At 41.1% G+C, this 13,117-nt stretch overlaps 1 long non-coding RNA gene and 1 pseudogene across 1 annotated transcript; both read left to right on the forward strand.

Moving 5' to 3' along the window:
• Nucleotides 1-1,209: 1,209 nt before the first annotated feature.
• Nucleotides 1,210-7,164, forward strand: LOC112635865 (annotated as a pseudogene).
• Nucleotides 7,165-7,318: 154 nt separating this feature from the next.
• Nucleotides 7,319-12,502, forward strand: LOC112636375. The gene is made up of 4 exons (XR_003122173.1): nt 7,319-8,060; nt 9,433-9,577; nt 10,887-10,939; nt 11,991-12,502. It is a non-coding gene; the product is annotated as an uncharacterized LOC112636375 (long non-coding RNA).
• Nucleotides 12,503-13,117: the final 615 nt, after the last annotated feature.

Here is a 13,117-nt window from a genome sequence, read left to right on the forward strand (position 1 = left end):
GGACACAGTTGGCATCTGGAAGGAGGGCCAAGGTTTGGGCCTGTCCCAGGCAAGTCTCTCCTCTGCTTATGCCCTGGGAACCTCTTCCCTACACACTCCCAGAATCGCCTCTCCTGCCCAGAGCCTGGGCCCCACCCTAGGCCTTTATCCAGGCCCAGCTGTCTCATGTCCAAAATCACACTGAGTCCTCCCACGGCCCCTTTACCCACAGTCTAATCCCTTGATAATAGGTATGAAGACATCACTGGCCCATTTGGCTTTCCCCACAAAGTTTCTTTCTATTCTAGAAGCTTCAGAACTCGTCTTTTCTCTACCCACTCATCTCATCAGAGGGACGCTCCACCTGTTCTCTTTGCTTTCTAATGATCCCTAGGATAGAAATCCACAGCCCACTCCATTTATAGATGGAATTTTTATGACCTGCCCACACATGGTTTTATAAGATGTATTCTCAAAAATTCTCAAAACAGATGTAGTCTAATTTAATAACAAATATGCATTATAATGCTTCGGAGGAGGAGATGCTGTCCTGAGGGCCAGCAAACAGCTATTTGTCTTAACTACACAAAAAGTTGGGAAGGGCTGCACCCACCTGGCAGAGCTGTTCTTTCCACTCTTTTTTCTACCTGGAGTCAGACTCAGTGATTCGGGAGAGTCACTCTGTGCCACCAACACTGAAATACTTTGGTTGAGTCATGATCAGAAATTTTGGGCTTTGCTTGGGCTTGCATGGTTTAAATATGCAAGAAAAAAGTGGAAAAGATCCCAGGAAATATTATAGAAACTGATGTCTCCAACCTAAAGAAAAAGAAAAAAGGTCTGAGTGTTCATAATACCAATAACATTTTGAGGGTGTCGAGTAACTTTTTTAAAAAGCAAAATTAAGTTGTTTCCATTTCAACCAAATACTGAATATTAATTGGTTTAAATTGTAGAAAAATATTTTATTCATCCATTTATATAAAGACATATCTACTTAATCTATAAATTATATATACACTTAATTTTAAATTATATGCATTTTAAATTAAATGTATATATATTTACTTATATATAAGTATAAATATTGTATACTTATATATAAAAATAAAATCCATATAATTTAAAATTAGGTGGTCACCTAAGTAGGTATGAGATTCCCCTCTGTGGTGGTGCTGAGAATTGAATACAGAAACACATCTTAGAAGGGCTGGCATTTCTCCTTCCTGCATGTCTGAGGCCGAGCCTGCAGGACCAAAGACCAATTTGCCTTCCAATACAACCTTCCAAAGGTTTGGTTTTCCCCATGGAGCATACGTAACAGAGACCTGGATGAAGCTGTGGCAGCCAAATGCCACCTCACCACCAGAGAAGGTAATAGGAACTGATCATCATTAAAAAGGCCTTTAAATAAATAAAAGAACAGTATTTCAATTCTAAAAGTTGCATTGTCTCTTAAGTGCTTAATTTATTCTCAAAGTGTTCTTTCCTGCTGATTCTATAATATTCTACAGCTAGTCTCTACTATGGACTCACTGTGGACCTTGTTGTGCAGTTTGGCACTTTCATCCACCAGGTTAGAGATAAACATGTGCAAATTGGTTGATAAGACAATTCACAAGCAAGAATTTGATCCAAAGAATCTGATAAGATGCTGGAGAAATGTATGAAAAAATCTTCATACTACAGCAGGAAAAAAGCTGTAGAAAATTTAACCAGTGGAGTTACTGGAAGGAAAGAGGAATTGTCATTATCACCATGAAATTCTCAGTTGGATATCCAAAGATGTTTTATCATCAGGTAATTTTCAGAAATGCTTGTAAGGCTGAAAAAAATTTACCTAGATCTATTGATACTAATTTTTAGAAAATAACTGAGTAATTCCATAGGTTTTGCTGCTGGTTTAGCAATTTCATTTCTTTTGCTCTAGCAGCTATGGTGCTATTGGTTGATGAAGAATTACTGATAACAAAGAAGTCTACAAGGAAAACTGATATTTAAAACACCACAGTTCTAACGTACAGATCATTTTGAGGACTGCCTTAAGTCACAATCCCATTTAACATTTCTTGTCATGTTTCTGTGTGATCCTTAAGCATTACTTCTGGAAGGCTTCCCTGACCTCCAATACCGACACTGCACCATCCACTCCTGATCCTTTTTTTTTTTTTTTTTTTTTTTTTTTTGAGACGGAGTCTCGCTCTGTCGCCCAGGCTGGAGTGCAGTGGCGCGATCTTCTCCACTCACTGCAAGCTCCGCCTCCCGGGCTCACGCCATTCTCCTGCCTCAGCCTCCCATGTAGCTGGGACTACAGGCGCCCGCCACTGCGCCCGGCTAATTTTTGTATTTTTAGTGGAGACGGGGTTTCACCGTGTTAACCAGGATGTTCTCGATCTCCTGACCTCGTGATCCGCCCGTCTCGGCCTCCCAAAGTGCTGGGATTAGAGGCGTGAGCCACCGCGCCTGGCCCTCCTGATTCTTAACTCACTACAGTTGCACTATGTTGAAATTGTTGATTTCCCTTTAGGGTTTCTCACTGCAGGCTGTAAACTATACCCATGTCTTAGCCATTTCTTTATTCCTCTCTTTATTCCTCCTAACATAAATGTTCGGATGGAATGATGGATAGATGGATGGGGATGGATGATGGATGGATGGATGGGTGGATGAATGGATGAATGATGGATGGGTGAATGCATTGTTACATGAATGAGAAGGTGAAACAATTTTGGGAGGTATTGGGTCTTTCTCTGTAATTTCCTTGAAAATGCTCTACAACTTCTAGAAAAATAAGCTTAGATTGCTTGGTCCTTCCTACAAAACCACAGTGGAATTACAGAGAAGACATCAACATTTCTGCTCATGATTTATTGTTGTTGTCTGTAGATTTCTCCCCACTCAAAAAAAAAAAAAAAAAAATCACTTGGTATTGGAGAAACAGCCAGACACTAAAAATCAATCTTTTTAAATTAGTGCCATTGAAATCAGAGATAGATCCCCAAAAAGGTAATGTTGGTGGGATTTTAGAATTTTTTTTTTTTTTTTTGCAAGAATTGAGTTTTGTAGAATTGTATGAAAAGATTATTGGAACAAAAAGGTAAAAATATCTAAACATTCCTACACTGAACATCCATGGGCTCCTTGCCTAAGAGATGTGTCTACTAGGCACTTCTCATGCTTCTAGCAACCACCTTCCTATAGGACAGGGAGCAGCTCTAATGCCTTAAATAGCCCCAAACTGGATCATGCGTCTGAGTCAAACTGGGTCATGCGTCTACTTCAGCACCTCCACTGCTCTGTTAGCATTTTCCCACTGGTTAACTTGGAAACATAATCATTACTTTTTAAACAGAGATTTCTTTCAAATATTTAATTAACCACACCCAGAATTGTGATTGAAAGCAACAGTTAAGCTCAGGGAAGACAATGACTAGTTTAGCTTTCTTTTTTTCTTCAGATTAATATATACGTATAATTTTTAACACATCCAAAGTTGCCCAACTCTAATATGCCCTTTCATCACGCCTGGCTCCCAGAACATTTTCATCTACCTTTCTCAAAGGTAGAGTCCTGACGAGGCTTCTCCTTGCTCGAGACATTCTCTGCTCTGCTCTTGAAGGAAGAGAATCTGAGATTACACACTCATAAATTGTACCCACCTGGTAAAATCTGTATTTTAATGAGGGAGTTCTAGAGGTGGTGCCTAAATCTCCATGTTTTTCCGGTGTAGGAACTTTCGACACTCTGGGAGTCCCATAGGACGCAGGCTTGGACAAGGGGATGCCAAGCCTTATTTATGACTGAGCACATAGATGGCTGCTCAGCACACCTCCTTTCAAAGAAAGTTGTTTAAATATACTTTTAGTGGCCAACATTTTTCCTCAATGAAAATAGCTTTATTGTTTTGTGATTATACATATAATATATGCTCACTGTTTTTGCAAAGAAATTGTAAACAATACAAAAAGTTCAAAGAAAAAAATTAAAATCACCTGGAAGCCCACCATGCAGAGATAACTACTATTCATATTTTGTCAACATCCTTTTCTATACCTCGCATATGTCTATACGATTTTGAGCAATTGGGATCATTTTGCACGTGCTGTGTTTAGTTGTGGACACATTTTTTAAGAGTTTTCTTTCTTGTTCTGTTTTGCTTTGGTGAGGAAAGAGAATGCTGCCTCCTCCTCCCTGCTTCTCCCCACTTCCAGCCACCAGGTAGCCAGTGTTAACAGTGTGGTATACGTCCCTCCGTTTCTTTCCTGACGTACCTGTAATCATAGTTCACATTCACACACTTATACAGAGGTTTGGTATAAAATAACGTAACGTCTTTGTGTGAGAATGTTCCTCTCATTTCCAACTTACTACCTTTCTTCCTCACCTAGTGAATAAGTAAGTAAGTACATTGAAACCAAGTATTAAGCTCCATGAAAAAGCAATAGTTTTGAGGAAGCAGTAATGAGGCAGAGGGTAAGACTGGTGTGCAAAATCTCTTTGCCTCCCTGGAAAGTCCACTTAACATATTCCCTCTCAAGTCACCTCAGTCGTCCTCTGTGAATCAAGAAAGATAAAACTCAGAGGCCAGTCAACTCAGTGCACTGTCACCAGACACCTACTATGTGACTGATGACATCATTGAGGCAGTGGGGCTGCAAATGGGATTTATTACTGGAAGGTCTGAGTTTGCACCCTATTTCTGTACATTTAATGGCTGTGTGACCCTGACAAGTATCTAGTTCTCGTCCCAGTCTCTTCATCTGCAAAATGGGAATGGGATAAGTATCACAGAATTATAAAGATTAATACAATAATACACGTGAAAGTATTTTTAAGTTATGAAGTGTGTTAGACAATGTGGGAGATAAAAAGGAAGTGTGGTGCAGTACCTAATTAAGAAACTAAATGTTATCCAAAGAAGTGACATGAGCACAGATGGAATCATTTCAGTCCTGGAGCAGTTAGTTGCTGCAGGCAGGGCCATATACCCTCATGTCCAAGGGCAGTAACTGTGGATAAGAGATGTGCCCACACACAGAGTGCACCAGCTTCATCCCATTAGTAGAATTATACCCTGCATCCCTTGATCTACAAAACATGCTAAGAGAAGACCCTTGCTCTGGGTCACATCCACCAAATACTCATGGCTGGGCCAACAGGGCAGTGCAGACCCAAAATACTATCTGTTCGAGGCAAGACACGTCCAGGAGAGCAGCTCCAGCTCATAGGCTCAAGGGGATTCCTATAAGCACACAAGAACCACTATGACATAGAAGCCCCAGCAAGAAGGCAGGCAGGACTGCTGGTGAGGACACGGCTGAATGTGCACCTTTCTAATGATAAAAATGACCACAAACATCCTAATACACATACCCTCAGACCTACCACTTTCACTGCTAAGAATTTTGAAACAACTGAGATATAATCTATCCACATACCATAAAATTCACCCATTTAAAGTGTACCATTCATAGAGTTGTGCAACCATCACCAAAACCTAATTTTAGAACATTTAGTCAGCCCACACCCCCCAAAAATATTTATACACACTATCACTGCTAGAAATTTATCTGATGGTCATTTTCAAGAAATTTTTTGCCAAGACATATATGCAAAGGTGTTCATTTTTGGAAGCTATTCTTAGAAGAGTGGGGGGAAATGCACAGAGTGTGCCTTATTTAGAAACTTCTTAAGTAAGTTATATTACATATATGATGGAATATTGTGCAGATATTGAAGCAAATGAGATGGATCTATATATGTTGATATAGAAAAAAATACCCAAGATTCATTAATAAGTTTAAAAAAACAGCAGAATGGTGTTTTTACTCTTATACTTTTTAAAAAAAATTCTATCACAAAATTATGCCATATTCATAAATAATCACAAGGAATTGATGACCAGTTACTTTTAGGATGGGACAGGGCAGACAAGTGGGCAGGGGTGCTTTCATTCTCCATCCTGTACCTTTCTAAAATGTTTGACTTTTTTTAAGTATACACCATGTTCATTTTTCCCTCTATGAAATCTTTGAGGCCAGATACATTTTGGAATTCTAAATTTTTCTAATTTTAAAAGATCATATAATCTCTACACTATTTCTTAAAGTCCTCAGCAGAGTCTGGGGCAACACGCCACATTCAAGCATGGTAATACTTCTGCAGTGAAGTGTATGATTACTTACACCCAGTAAGATCTTTTAAAGACTATGAATCTCTCATTGGATGAGATCAGGATAAGTTTCTCCACCAAATAGGTGCTCAGGGCTTTTCAAATTCAGAATTGCAGGTAACAGACTGGGGACTTATATTAGCACTATTCAACTTTTCTTATAATAACCCAGTGTGTGAGAGCAATGAGATTATGGACAAATGAGATTTTGTTTTTTTATATCTTGCTGTCTTTTATTATATAATTCTTTGCAAGTTTTTTACTCCCCAGAAGCAATTGAGAATAATAGTTCAGAGGAACAAGGAGAAAGAATTCACGAGGACAGAGTGTTCCTCCCCGAATGACAACTAAGGGCAAAGAGGGTCTGCTCCAACAAAAACAAGCTCTAAATTCTACTAGTTGTTAACAATTTAGGCCAATTTGCTATTGCTTTGCAGAGTTGGAACCGCAGAGTGAGGCACTCTCCTTATTGACTTCAACCTTACACTATGAGAGACTCAGAAAGGAGGACAATGCCAGTGGGCGTTCAAAGTCTAATCAGTTAATGCCGCTGAAAATGGCGGGAGGCCCCTGCAACAGCTGACGACCACATTTCAACAGTAAGGGACTCGTCTAGGCTTTTCTTTGTTTCACAGATTTCATGGAACAGCACCTTTGCTCTTCTCAGGTGGCACACACCTTTGGATGAAACCACTGGTCCTGTACCAGTGAAACTGTAGCTTTATTTTGTGGCTTTTGCTACTTCATTTGTGACTGCCTTACTGTCAAAAATTCACATACAGATGGCAGAAAGAACAGATTTCTAATTTTATTTCCAGGCTGCTGCTCTAGTTCATATCTACACAGGTGGGTCTGTATTAGTTGGTCATGGCAGAGCTGAACTGGGACAAGGTATTAACACCAAAATGACACAGGTGAAACAGGTTGTTTCAGTTTCGCCATCAGCCAGAATTGGACTTCACAAAATATTCCCAGACTGCACTGTATCACCTTTGGGCTTTGTGATGCAATGACTAGAATTCTCCACAGCGTCCCTAGGAGCTCATTCTGAATTACCTGGTAATAAGCCAACTGGAACTTGGGAAGAGGGCTTCACCTGCCTTCTCAAGTGGGAGGGGCTTCCCCAAAACTCAGCTTCCCAAGGAACCAGTGGCTCCTCACTCTTGACTGGAGCAGCTGTAACTTTTCATGGGCTCCAAAGTTCAGTGAGGAGCGGCAGCATTCCCGGACAACTCCCGTGTATTAATTACACATATATGTAAGTTCTAATTGCACCCCAAATCCAGACTTCCTGGTGCCAGACAACTTGTTCATTCCTCAGTCAAGTCCACTTTCTCATGCTTACTCTATGAAAAGGGCACCCATGATAGGGTCGGGGTCCCCCCTCTAGAGTGCAGACCTCCTTATTTGAGAACAGGGATCTCCCCAGGCTGCCCTCTTGGAAGGAGAGGGCAGAAGCCTTACTGAGCCAAAGATCCTGGTATCTGGAGAAGGGCAAGTGCGGCATTCCATTTTGAGAGGGGACAGGTGCAGATATCCCTGGTTTGGTCAGCTGAACTTGAAGACCAGTGCCAAGAGTAACTCACTCAACGCTGGTCACTCAGTGACCCAGGTTCCAAGCAAGTCTCTCACAAAGCTTTAATGAGTACCTGCCCCTGGAGTAAAGTAATGAAGACAATACTGAGTGCTGTACAGTCATGCCTCACTTAACGACAGGGATATGATCTGAAAAACACATCTTTAGGCAATTTTGCCATTGTGGGGACATCACAGAGTAGTATATTTTCATAAACCTAGATGATATGGCCTACTACACACTTAGGCTATATGGTCTAGCCTATTGTTCCTAGGCCCCAAACCGGCACAGCATATTACTACACTGAATGCTGTAGGCAATGGTAACATAATGGTAAGTATTTGTGTACCCAGATATATCCAAACATAGAAAAGGTACAGTAAAAATCTGGTATAAAAGATAAAAAAGTTTACACCTGTATAAGACACTTACCATGAATGGAGCTTGTAGGACTAAAAGTTGCTCTGGCTGGGTCAGTAAGTAGTGAGTGGATGTGAAGACCTGGCACACTAGTGTAGACTTTATAAACACTGCACACTTAGGCTACACTACATTTATTTTTAAAAATAATTAGGTCAGGTGTGGTGGCTTACACCTGTAATCCCAGCACTCTGGGAGGCTGACGCAGGCTGATCACTTGAGTCCAGGAGTTCAAGACCAGCCTCAGCAACATGCGGAAACCCTGTGTCTACAAAAGAAAATATGAAAATTAGCCAGGCATGGTGGCATACACCTGTAGTTCCAGCTACTTGGGAGGCTGAGGTAGGAGGATCACCTGAGCCCAGGAGATGGAGGTTTCAGTGAGCCGATATCATGCTGCTGACCTCTAGCCTGGGCAACAGAGCCAAACCCTGTCTCAAAAAAATAAAGTTAAATTTAAAAATAAAGTAATTATGCCACAACACTATGACAGCTATGATGTCACTAGGCAATAGGAATTTTTCAGTTCCATTATAATCTTGTGGGACCACTGTCATATATGTGGTCCACTGTTGACTAAAACATCATTATGCCACACATGAATGCATTTAAAACAACCCTTCAAAGTAGGTATTAATGCCCATATAATTCAAACAAAAATACTTTAGAGAGCAAAGGGAGCCACTGACATTAACACAAAGACAACCAGTGTAAACAGGGATTGTCCTGGGCAAAGCAGGCTGTGTGGTCACCTGGTTCTGGTATCTCCAGGTCATGGACAAGATCCCCACGGCATGGAGAGTATAAGTGATCCACATACTGAGAAGAAGCAGAGCTATTCAATCACAGGGATGTCTGGCTCTAAAACTCACCTTTCTCTACACACCACGCTGCCTTTCTCTGTGCCTGCGTTCTTGTGTTCACTGCCTGGACAGGGGTTTTCATAGCCTTGGTAAATATGCAGCAAATCCTAAATGGAACCTCAGCACGTAAAACAAATAAAAACAGAGCCATTTTGGTTGAACTGGGCAAATGGATCTTGCATTCTATCTGTCCTCCCTCTAGCCTCCACTTTTACCTCCTGGGTGAAAAAGCCCTGGCTTGGCACTGGTTCCACAGGGAACACCAGAGTCAGCCGCTTGTCCAGAGGTGGAGACAAGCCAAATGGAAGGTATCTGCAGGACGCAGGGAGGATGGTGATTGCTACAGGGTGAGAAACACAGTCGAGTTTGAAAGGTTTCCCTGTTTGATTCTCTGCCACTCTTCCGTCCATTTCCACCTGCAGAATACCTGCCAGACTCTCGTGGAATGCTTCGAACCTATCATCAGATGGAGTGCTAGTGGCACCTGGGAGAAGTGGGTGAGCACCAGGTGTGGCTGAAGCCTGCAGAGCTCCTGTGGGATCAGTGAGTGGAAGCACCTGTTCCCACGTATGCTGCATCCCTGCCACTTCCTCCTCCTGTCCTGTCCCACCTGGGGCATTCCTCCCCAGTCATCAGTGAGCAGGCGGATCACCTGGACATCAGTTAAAATGCGGATTCTTATTCTGTAGGTCTGAGTGGGGCCTCAGAGTCTGCATTTCTGTCAACCTCCCATGTAATACCTGCACTGCTGAACCACGCTTTAAGTAGCACTCCTGACTGGCGGATATAAAATGATAGTATCTCCATCATAAGGAGGTGATCAGGAGCAAGGAAGAAAGTCATTCTTACGTTGGTCCAGCAATTAAAGATTAGTAAGCTGAGTTCATAAGGGACAGATATAAATCAATCATTCACCTTACAACCAGATCTTATGAAACAGAAATCTCTGGTTCATCTGGATATGTACTCACATCTGGAGAAATAGCTCAGTAACAGTGTTAAAGCCATTCATATTTAAATACCACTTAGTGTGTGTCTGGTTATTTGCTAAGGAAGATAGAGCCTACATCATCTAAAGTTCAACTTTGGAAATTTGCAGGGAAAAAAAGCAATACATTTAAAGGAAGTTCTTGCAGGGAAAGCTGTTATATTGGATTACATTTTGAAAAACAGCTTCAGCTAAAGCTACAAATGCTTGCTATTTTTCACACCTGCATTTCAAACATTTATAGGGAAAACTGGATAGTCTTTGGGTGGTAGTTCTTGTTCTTCTTTCAGAATAAAGACTTCATTTTAAAACGTGACCCAGATTTTTAAAAATTGAGGCAGCAGAAGTTCTGCAAGGCCCTGAGTATTTAATTAGTGCTGTTAGAAAGTCTCCAGGTGATTTTGAAGTTTTGTGGGAAGCCCTCAGGGAGCGGCGATGGATGGGATGTGGTGGCAGTAACTTGAGGGATTACCGAACTTACCTCCTTTATCTCTTAGTTTCTCTGAAACTTAAAAATACATACATATTCCAACCAAGCTGACGCTCCACCTAGACTGGTTCCCCATATATGGAGACAGGAGGATGGAGATCCTCGGCTAGACTTTGTTTGGGGACCCTGAATTTAAACTTCCACCACAGGTGTTTACCTTCATCACTTCTTCCCTTGCTCTTTAAATAGATCCACCAAAGCAGTGACTTAGCAATCATCCTGGGCATCCTTAGCAATCATTCTGTGCAGAGAACCCACTTGGGCACTCTGCTTGTTCACTCAGTAAAATAACATTCCCAACAATAAGGAAAATTATGACATCTAGAAAGCCATTATTTTCCCATGTTTTGTTTTTGTCCAGTTGTGTATTTTTCCTTTCATCATATTCTTTTTTGCAGGTTAATGAAGCGTTTGCTCAAAGCATTAGTCTCTCTGCCACTGGATATTTTAGGTAAGAGGTATCTAATACTGTCCTATAATTATTCCCTTTTAGAATGGAAAAGGAACTTTGAAAAGATGTGCTCAGTTGTTTATATTTTTAATATTAAGTCTATTATTATTTATTTTATTTCTTTTTTATTGAAAGGTTTTCATTAGAAAGAGAAATGCTATATTATCAGAACAGGAAGGTAGATAATTTTGAGATGAGTCCCATAATTTCCTTCCTGCGATGCCTTAGTACACATAAACCTGCCACAGTTTTATAGGTTTGATATTAAATGATCCTGTGAATAGTGAGGACAGATAAAGATAGAGGGATTTTTGCAAAGCTTTTAGTGCTTCCCAGTATGGATTTAGTGCTTACACCTTTCAGTCTTAGTGTCTAATAGGATGCAGCACTTTGGGCTTTCTAATATTTCCTGCTCTCCAGAAATCTTGCCTTATATCCTGCCTCTTGTGACTCTCTTCTCTTGTCTAATGGGAGATTGGTTATAAAAGCTGTGATGACCAAAACAACCCCATAAAAATAGCATGGGAAGTTGAGCAAGGTACCCCATCAGACATGAGAATTTGTCCAAACAAGCAACAGGAAGATCTCGCTGGAAGCAATAAGAAACTAACCATGCTTTTACCATATTGAGCATACATGGGCACATCTCCTAGGCTTATTGGGAGGGTTGTCTGGTATCCTGGTGGCATCTGTAAATACAAAGCTCACATCTGAAGGTAGGTTGGATCTTCTTGAATGGGGAGGTCATGCCCAGTGTCAGTAACCCAGACGAAAGACGTGAATTTAAGAAACTAGAACTGAGGGAGCTCAGCTTCTGTTGGTCTCACAGGTCAACCATGGTAGTTACAGGCACCCCTGGCCAGTGGGTATAAATAATAGTCACCATCATGAGGAGGTAGACCAGAAACCAGGAAGAACCCATGTATTGGTTCAACAATTGAAGAGAAGTAAGTTGAGTTGTAAAGATCAATGAAATTGTCTCTTTCTCTTGTTCTTTTGTTTCCTCCTTTCATTTATCCAAGTCTTATATGAACATTCTAACTCTGATCAGTTGGTCTATGGAGAATCAACCCAAGAGTCCTGCATCTAGTATAAGAAAAAAAGAGAGAAACAGTGCCCCATTAGGCCAATGTGTCAATGGTAGGATCAGACATAGACCCCAAAGGAAGTGAGTCTTGGGTGAAAGCCAAGGCCATAAGGACCACCCAATGCCAACCCTGAGGTTCTGAACTTTATTTTTACTGAGAAAAGTGAAATTTCCTCACAGCAATAGGCAAAAATGGAAAGCTATCCTGGCACATAAGTATAGAATGCCACCAGAGACAAGCAGCTGGCAGAAAAAGCCAGGCCGCCAGCAACAGAGACAAAGAACTGTGAGCTTGAGAGGCTATGGCAGATGACAAGGGATGGACAGTGAGGGAGAAAGAGACTCAGATGCAACAGAGGCTTGGTGGCTAGTCTTGGGACCCAACCAGGGCTTATTGTAATATAAGCACTTGGTAACTTTTTATATCTTTGCCTTGGCAACCAGGAAACTCAAAGTTAAATTTTATGCTTCATTTAGTTATGTTTTGTTGTCGCTCTTGTTGTTTGTAGAGACAGAGTCTTGCTCTGTCACCCAGGCTGGAGTGCAGTGGCATGATCTTGTCTCACTGCAACCTCTGGCTCCTAGGTTCAAACAATTCTCCTGCCTCAGCCTCCCGAGTAGCTGGGACTACAGGTGCATGCTGCCACCCCCGTCTAATTTCTTTTGTATTTTAGTAGAGACAGGGTTTCACCGTGTTGCCCAGGTTGGTCTCAAACTTCTGAGCTCAGGTAATCTGCCCACCTCGGCCTCCCAAAATGTTAGGATTACAGGCATGAGCCACCGTACCTGGCCAGTTTTTATCATATATAAATTCCTACTCTCTTATTCATTTCATCTCATTTCTTGACTCTCATCTTTTACACTTATTTTAATGATTTGACTATTGTATTTGTATCTAATGTGAATGCTTTCTATAAATCGACTCGTGTAAAGCTTGTTTAGGAAATAAGTGAAATTGAATTAAATACATATGTCTCACATGAATCTCTTAAGTTTCCCAGCAGATGAAAAAGACCTTCCTTATAACAACACTTGTCATACCTGAAGAACATTATTTAGCCAGTTCTCAATCTTCTCTTCACCAGAATTGA

This window comes from Theropithecus gelada, chromosome 12, assembly GCF_003255815.1.
Source record: "Theropithecus gelada isolate Dixy chromosome 12, Tgel_1.0, whole genome shotgun sequence".
Lineage (NCBI taxonomy): Eukaryota > Metazoa > Chordata > Mammalia > Primates > Cercopithecidae > Theropithecus > Theropithecus gelada.